Genomic DNA, 9,015 nt, shown 5'->3' with positions numbered 1-9,015 from the left:
CAGTGTGTTGATTAACAATGGATCTACTTTATGCTTTCTGTGATTTCAGCCATCTTTGATCTGGCAGACAATCAAAATAAGACTGGGTCAGCTGTGGGAGGATCATATATAACTGTATTAAGTGATTGAGTTACAGAAGTCATTGTGGACTCAAAAATGCAGCCTACTGTACACCTGTGTATTCATCTAAAGACAGATGTCTTCTAAAGACTCCTTTCAAGCACTGACTTCCTTTCCACCATTTGTGCCCTGTTCCTTGACTTTGTTCCCATTCAGTCCCAGTGTAATTATGGTACCTTCCCTTTGTTCACATGATCTCCAATGTATTCAATAAGCTTGATTAGAATTTTTCTGACATGGAGGAGAAAAAAAGGTTTGGGACTTCCTGCAATTTTTTTCAGTCCTTTCTGTGAGAGCCTCTTTTTGTGAGAGCCATTTCAGTCCAGGGAGAAAGGGGATGAAGTCATTGAGGTCTAGTAAAACCCGGATTGCTCCTGCTATTTTTTTTTAATTATTTAGAAGAGTGGACATAGAAAATGTTTTGTAATCAATAAATCATGTGCTAGGTGTGATGGTGGTGTGTTCATGTTACTCACGCAGTGTTAGGGTCCAGGGTCATGTGTCCTTGTGCCTTTCTGCCTCCTAGGCATCATGTTAAACGTTCTCTTTTCAGAGTAATTGTGAGAAACGTTTGACTAAAAGAAGGAAATGGAGTGAGACACACACTACCAACTCCTGTTGTGTCTGTGCAACAGACGTGTGCTCTAATGAACTACAAAGTGAACTCTTCTAGAGGTAAAAAATCTGCATGACCAGCCAGCTGGGATGACAGCCTTGTGAAGGGACTTCAAAATCACAGCTGCTTTTTGGCTGGGAGTCTGGCTTTTCCAGTGCAGAATTTTAGTTGGCATGGAGGGAAATGAGTTCTGGTTTTGATAGGAGAAATATTGACAATGAAAATGCTGAATTGTATGGGGGTTTTCTTATGCGATGGGATAAAAATACACAGGCTTAATAAAACTGTAGCAACCAGACAAGGATAGAGATGTATAGGTAACCAATAGCATAGCAGTAGGTGTGTAGGGCAATATACTTATGAAGAAGGGCTAGTGAGTACTGCACCTACTTGTACTCCATTGGAGACTGGCAATCTTAATCTTTATATCTAAACTTCAGTGTCATGTTTTGGGGTTATGCAGTAATGCTAGTTTAGTGTTGGCTCAGCTCCTTTGATCATAGGAGATGGCAGGCTTGGACGCTTTAGTGAGTCTTGTGGGTGGGCACAGGCATGCCCTAACGAGCTGGCTTCCAGACAGACAGCTGCAGCTGGTAGACTTCTCTTGCATCTCTGCATGGTTTGGCTGTTCTTCCAGTGTCTTCCCTTTTGTTTTCTCACTCTGGCAGCTGGCAAAATCTGCTCTTAAAACCTCTTCTGTTTCCTGTGGTTCATCCGCCTGACAAAATCGCCATCTGCTTTGCAGTGACTGGAATGCCAAATGCACTGAGGACTACAGGGGAAAAAATTGTCGGTGGGGAGACAGATGATTGCCAGCTGCTTAATGAATTAGCAGAACCTACTTGAACTTAGAGAAGAGACCAGAGAGAGAATCCACAGATAATTTAGGAGACCCAAAAGGCTTTGGATACCAATCACTGGGAATGAGTAATGTGTTATGGAAACTGAAATGAGACAACATGGAGCTAGAGGAAACCTTAAATGCCCCCATCCTTAAAAACCCCAGTGCTCTAACAAAGGCTTATGCATGGTGTCACTGGCCTTGTAATTGGACATTCTTTGTTGCCTTGCTAATGTGCAAGGATCAGCTGACTTTAACAGAATTGAACAGTTCTTAATTTTAATCATAGAAACTGGACCTTTAATAACTCCATTCATCTGAAGAAGTGGGTTGTGTCCAGGAAATCTCATGATGCCATCCCCATGTTTTGTTAGTCTTTAAGGTGCTGCAAGACTATTCATTGTTTTTTAAGTTTTTCCAGTTAGAGACTAATTAAGCTACCCCTCTGCATACTTTGTAGGGTTTATCCTCGGTCTGAAGCTCTCTAAATGGCTTCACTATGTGCCCGCTGCAGATTGGTGCAATGTGAAAACAATCTCAAGGAAATATAGTTCTTCATAGGCTATTTGGCTTTTACCTGAGGGATGTGCACTCTCAGATTTCCCAACTTGGGACTACCCTGAAGAGCAGGCCCTTTTTCAGGACTCCTCTCTGTGTGTCTCTCATCTGCCAAATCTCCTCCCCCACACACCTACTTCCCCGGCCTTGCTGGGGCTGCTTATAGGCATTAGCTACAAAGCAAAGTAGCAGTAGGAGACAATAAACTATAACTCACTGTGGCTTCTATTTTCTGTTCCTTATGATCCCAAACATGCTGCTTTATTGCTTTATTGTGTGAGGAAGGGGGGATCAGGTCTTTCAATGCAATGGGTATGGCTGCTTGAATTTTCCTAAGTCTGTGCCTGGGAGGAGTGGTGTTGAGGTGTGCCTGCAGCCAGGTGGCATTTGACTGTGAGTGCATGACACATGGTGTTTGGAAGTACACTAGGGCTGTGTCTAGACTGGCAAGTTTTTCCGGAAAATCAGCTGCTTTTCTGGAAAAACTTGCCAGCTGTCTACACTGGCCGCTTGAATTTCCGGAAAAGCACTGACCATCTCATGTAAGATCGTCAGTGCCTTTCCGGAAATACTATGCTGCTCCCGTTCGGGCAAAAGTCTTTTTCCGAAAGACTTTTGCGCAAAAGGGCCAGTGTAGACAGCACAGTACTGTTTTCCGCAAAAAAGCCCCGATCGCGAAAATGGCGATCGGGGCTTTTTTGCAGAAAAGCGCGTCTAGATTGGCCAAGGACACTTTTCCGCAAAAAGTGCTTTTGTGGAAAAGCATCCTGCCAATCTAGACGCGCTTTTCCGAAAATGCTTTTAACGGAAAACTTTTCCATTAAAAGCATTTTCGGAAAATCATGCCAGTGTAGACGTAGCCTAGAGGTGTGTGAATGTCTGCACTCAGACCAGATGGGGTCCAAAAGACGTGTGCACATACTGCTGTACCTTCAAGTAGCTCGCCCCAGTGGGTTTCTCACCAGTAAGAAAGCAGGAATGATGAGTGAGGAGAAAGGGAGAACCTGGGCTGGAATGGAACAAGTATGACAGAGTGAAAGATGGGAGGAGGTGACCCAGCCATCTCCAGAGACACCTGTGCGGTAGCCTTGGTCAGATTTGATTTAGAGTGCTAATAGGAGTAGTTGGATGTGTACTGCATCCCCTCTCAGCAACTATCGCCCTCTTGGAACTGGTCATTTGATAGCTCCTTGGTGCTTGTCAAAGGCATAAGCCGGAGCAATGCTGGGATTAGATGTACCTGCTGCCCTTGGAGCACACGGCGAGATGCAGCTTTTACCCCTCCCCCATCTCAGGATTGAGCTCTTGCTAATCACAGTAACCATGACAACCAGGAGAGACAGGCCGCAAAAGCAGCTATCAACATGGCAACGTCCTCGGAACAGGGCAACAAAACCCAGTTAAAACAGCCACTTGGAGAGGAAAGAGCGTCCAGCAAACAGCCTGGCCTCTTCTGTGAGGGGAGAGGGTGCAGCAGCACGTATGACTGCTCTGCACGTGGCTGAGGTCAATACCCACCCTTCCGCGGAGTGTCTGTGCAAGGCCCCTATCCATATTAAGCCTCTCCAGGGTGGGGTGCATCAGCTTGAGCTTGGACTAACCTGTTACTCTGAGCAGCCTGTGCAAGAATGGTGCTAGCCAACGCTGGAGACAACACTCCCACAACTGCAGAGCAGGCTCTTATGACACTGCGGTTCACAATGGCCAAAGGACTGCTGATGGCACTATGCTAATGCCAATACGGTCTATGTGGGGGTTAGTAGCTAGTGTCACCTACAGGCTAGGCCCCAGACTCATGCTCCCTCTTCTGCATTTTCTTTCCAACCTTGAGGGGAGCTTTTCAGAGCTGCTTATTCCATTTTCTAGTTAGATTTTGAGTCTGGGGTCCAGCCAGGTTAGACATGCCGATATCTGTAGAGAGCTAGCTAAGGCACTATCTCCCTCCCAGACAGGGCATGCACAGCACGAATAAAAGCAAGGGACAGGCATGGGAATTAATTCTTTTTTTGGCTAAAATATGGGCACTTTCGGAGGGAGAAGGAAAGTAGCACTTGGCAGCCAAAGCAGCTCTGCTTTCCAGTCCCTTGCCTAGTTTGTTTCCTCTCTCAGCTCATGGTGTGTTGATTAAGGGAAAGGTGAGACTGACCTGAAGGACTGAAAGTACTTTTAAATCTAGCTATGGCCCAGGGCCAAGAGATGATTTTCTTTTAAAGCTGCAATTCTGTGTACCCACCAACTGCCGTGAATCTTTTCTTGCCCTCTCTACCCTTCCTACATTGAATGACCATCATTTTGGAGACTATTTTGCCTCGTCTGCTTCTTCCAAAATAAGTTTTTAAATTAAAGTGTCTATAGGAAGCCTAGCAGGCTTAGAAGCAGGGTGCTAGACGCCTTTCTCTTCCCAGGACCTATTTAAACCTAGCTGTGCTTATCCCTACCCTCCAATGGTCATTCTTTGACACCCGAGGAATGAGTTGGCTGTGACAGCATTCACTTCTGCTCATATCTCACAAAACACCAGCACAGGTGGGAGAAATTTCAGCAGAGGACAGATGCAGACTGTCTGCTGGTGGTCAGGTCCATTGTGAAAGGAGCTTTCTTTCTGCTAAAGTTCCATGACTAAATGGAGTCAGCATGGCTATCGCTGTTGGCACTAAACAGACGCTTTACCAACATGATGCACAATGGTGAAACTGGGTTTGGTGCATGTTGGGTGAAATAGTGTCTGTTGGAGGAGGATATAGAGAGAAGCTGCACCGATTTCCCCATGCACCTCCATGGAATGAGAGGCATTGGGAGCTGACCTCCCTTGCATTGGTGACACTAAAAGTTAATCTGTTTTTGTTTTCTAGACTTTCTTGGGCAGAATGTGGTCTTGACTGTTCAGTAAATCAGTCATCCGCTTCTGTTACAGACCCCCAGGAGCAAATGAAAGCTTGAGTCTGGATTGCTGCAGTGTGCGGCATGAGGGCTATTCCCAACAATTACTGGAGAAAGTTACTTGCCTCAGGGTAGGAAAAGGAAGAGATTAGAATCATCTTTCAACACTTCAGCCTGAGCCTTGCCAGAGGAGCTGATGAAGAGGGGTGCAAGGCTACACTGAGTCCAGTCAGCTGTGGAAAATACAGCCTGTTCTCATAGATGGTAGCTAGAGGAGGAAACACATATGTGTAATTAAAATGGATCAAAAATGGAAGTTCTTCTCCAAATGGTTTGGCTAAACATAGGGGCTACGTCTACACTGGCCCCTCTTCCGGAAGGGGCATGTAAATTTCACTAGTCGTCGTAGGGAAATCCGCGGGGGATTTAAATATCCCCCGCGGCATTTAAATAAACATGGCCGCCGCTTTTTTCCGGCTTTTAAAAAAGCCGGAAAAGAGCGTCTAGACTGGCCCCGATCCTCCGGAAAAAGCGCCCTTTTCCGGAGGGTCTTATTCTTACTTTGAAGTAAGAATAAGACCCTCCGGAAAAGGGCGCTTTTTCCGGAGGATCGGGGCCAGTCTAGACGCTCTTTTCCGGCTTTTTTAAAAGCCGGAAAAAAGCGGCGGCCATGTTTATTTAAATGCCGCGGGGGATATTTAAATCCCCCGCGGATTTCCCTACGACGACTGCTGAAATTTACATGCCCCTTCCGGAAGAGGGGCCAGTGTAGACGTAGCCAGGATGTAAACCCAAATCATTCCTGTTTTTCACTTAGGCTTTGCCAATCAGAATCCTAAGTGGTGAATTATTGCAAATTCTAAACTAGCTCTTAAATAGGGATCTGTGCATAGCAGCCCCCAGTGGCAGCATTTCTGAAGGGTAACTCACTGGGAGATCACTGCCTCAAGTGCTGGTAAAGAATCTATCTCTGTAAAGGCAAGCAAAGGCAGACAGAGCCTCATGGACAAATCGATTTAAGTTTTCCCCTGCCCAAACCCATGGGGCTTTTCAGAACCAGATGGGGAGGGAAAGAAAAATTTAAGAGGTTTCATTTCCACATTGAGAAACTGAAATTAACTAAAGAGGAGCATGGTAGAAGTAAATTCCCAATTAGATAGCCAGGCCTGTATTAAAGGCAGCTAAGCAAAACTGGGCTCTTCATGCTAAAATCAGGTGTGCATGGAATCTCCCAGATGCTTTTTGGGGGGGCTCTGGGAGTGGTGGGAGTTGGAAGAGCAGGAGGGGAGAGAGTTATTTGAATAGGTATAAGCCCTTGAAATGTAATTGCTGCTGCAGTGGTCCCTGATTGTACAGCCAGACTCATTTGGTAACCCTGATGCCTCTAAACTGTGAGCTGGAGACTCAGTCTGGGAGAATATCTGTATAGTTAAGGCAGCATATAGCCACCTAGTTCCTGTCCTTTGATCCCAGATTTCGCTCATCTTGAGTGGCTCTTGTTTTGTTTCCTTCATCTTTACTTAGCATTCAGTCCCATAGCCTCATGTATTTGCTCTGCATAACTCCTCTAGAACAGGAACTCTAAGCTGTCTGCTCCCAGAAGTAGCCTAATTTAGCCTGGACATAGAAGAGTATTGCAGCTTTTCAGCTGGTGCAAGATTTCAGTTCAGATAGCATGAGCACATACAGACTCTCCAGGGCTCAGCATATGTGGGGCCTAGTGAGGCAAGGATTTTGAGCACCTGAGAGGTGAGGGGGTGGGGGCCAGAGGGACAGGAGAGCTTTGCCATTCTTTTTACAGGAGGGCTGAGAACCTAATGCTTCCTCCTACACTGGTGCTCAATTTTCTCACCATCTGTTGTTTAGCTGCCCAGTAGGAGCTTGAGTGATCACAGGCAAAAGGAAAATAGCCATTGTCAGCCCACTTCTCTTGGTACCCCCTCCTCAAGAGAAATGTGCTGCTCATCCCCACCATGATCTCAGGGACTTGGATGCTGTTAGCTAGCTGAAAAACAAAGCATTCACTGCTGTTGAGTGCCAATTAATACCTGGGCCTCTTCTTGGGGAGTGGAGAGCATTATGAAAGCAAGAAAACAACATGAAGGTCCTTGACCTAATTTGGCCTGAGAGGTTGCTCACTAAGAACCTGGAGAGATAATTTGGAAAGGAAGAGAGATGGCCAAGATAAAAAGGCTTGAGCTGTGTTGGTATCAATGATTTGTTTGCAGACTGGAGAATATTTATGCCAATCTCAGTGCACAGGAAGGACAGAATCATGACCTCACTTGAAACCTCTGATACCCTCCAGCCCTTAGGGGAATTCATACAGATTCTTAGTTGGGGAAGTCTAATAAAGTTAATTAGATTTACCCCCTATAGCTGAGCATGAATTTGGCCCACTCCCATTTTGTCAGCGTAGAGTGTAATTCCACTGGAGTGTGCCTGAGTGATTCCTGGTTACAAGTATTCCCAGTGGGGGCAGTGAGGAAAAACTAAGATGCCCCTAACTAACAGATGCAGACAGTGGGCTGAAGTAAACCATCCCTGCTACTGCAGTTTATTGACCTGGTAGGCTCTGTGCTCTTCTCCTCACTTACAAGCACTTGGTGCCAGCTATTAAAGGACATTTGATTAACATTTCAGTTGAAAAATGCAAAGGAATTGGATTGATGACTTGTCGCCAGCAACCATTTACAGCTAAACTAGAAAGGAAACAGTGAATCATTGGTTCAGCAAACAAGAGTAATCATTGCTCCAGCTCCTGGGTGCAAACTACTTGGTATAGAGGCTAGGATTGGGGGCGTGGGGAGTCCTTGTATAGTGATGCACTGTGAGGGGGTGAGGTTTTGTGGCTTTCCTTCAGAGCACCAAGCAGACATGCACAAGGGAGACTTGGGCACCTCAGTACAACCTGCTTTCCTCCTAGTGAATGTGCAGACTGCTGCCTAATACCTGACATTTCTAAGCAGCTTCATGCCTAGCTCACACCTGAGCCCAAGTGGGAGACAGACATTAGGTGAGACAAGAACAAGGGAATTGGCTTGTCTGTCAGTTCCACCATGAAACTATACACCAACCAAGCATCAGGGAAAGCAATTAAAACTTGTAAATCCTGATGGTTGACTCCAATTGGATTTTAATTAACAGTTGGAATGAAAGGCAAAGAAATCTTGTAATTAAGTGTTCTTGGGATCCATTCCTGTCCAACAAACAAATGAGCACTCTGCACTAAATGATCAGCAGCAGTGTGTTTAATGGTAACTGTCCCATACAAAGGGAATAAGAGTCCAAGTTGGATACAATTATGCTCACCCCCAAGGCTAAAAGCTGTAGTGTAGATCTAAGCTTTGCAGAAGAACAAGAAGGGTTAAAGTTGCAGCAAAGTCAGGGCTCCTTGGCTCTTCCACTCACTCTGAGCAATTGGCATGGGCTCAGATTGTGCTTTGGGGCCCCTCCTATCTTTTTTTCAGCAATGAAGTCAAAGAGAAAGCAGGTGGATTTGAATTCACAAACAAGCTCCGTAGCTAATGCATTGTGTTTGCAAGCCCATGAAGATTATGCTGAGCTGGGGGATTGGAAGAGAAGCAAACAAGTCAAGATGTTCTATATGGCCAGCTAATGAACAGATGGAAAGGTAATGCCAGGTACACAGGGATTCTAACAGAGAGCAAGGCAAACATCAATATTGGATAGGAAGAGAGACAGGCATTGGGGCCAAGACAGGACAGCAGAGATGAGAAACTTCTTTACTGCACATACAGTGCAAAATGTTTGTTAGATTCATGCGTTAAGTCTCAGGATTCATAATAGCTTAGAAAGTGGGAAAGAATTATTCTAGATTTGGCCTAGACCTACAGAGGGTATGTGTGATGAGCGTCTAACTTAATACAAACTTCCCCTACATGATTTTCTATTTTTCACTCCCTCCACCAGTAGTCTCTCTAACCTTTTCCATCCATGTGTGGAATAGATTTTTGTGGGCACTGAGACTACAAATGGG

Source organism: Pelodiscus sinensis, chromosome 14 (genome assembly GCF_049634645.1).
Source record: "Pelodiscus sinensis isolate JC-2024 chromosome 14, ASM4963464v1, whole genome shotgun sequence".
NCBI lineage: Eukaryota > Metazoa > Chordata > Testudines > Trionychidae > Pelodiscus > Pelodiscus sinensis.
This window is presented reverse-complemented; position numbering follows the sequence as displayed.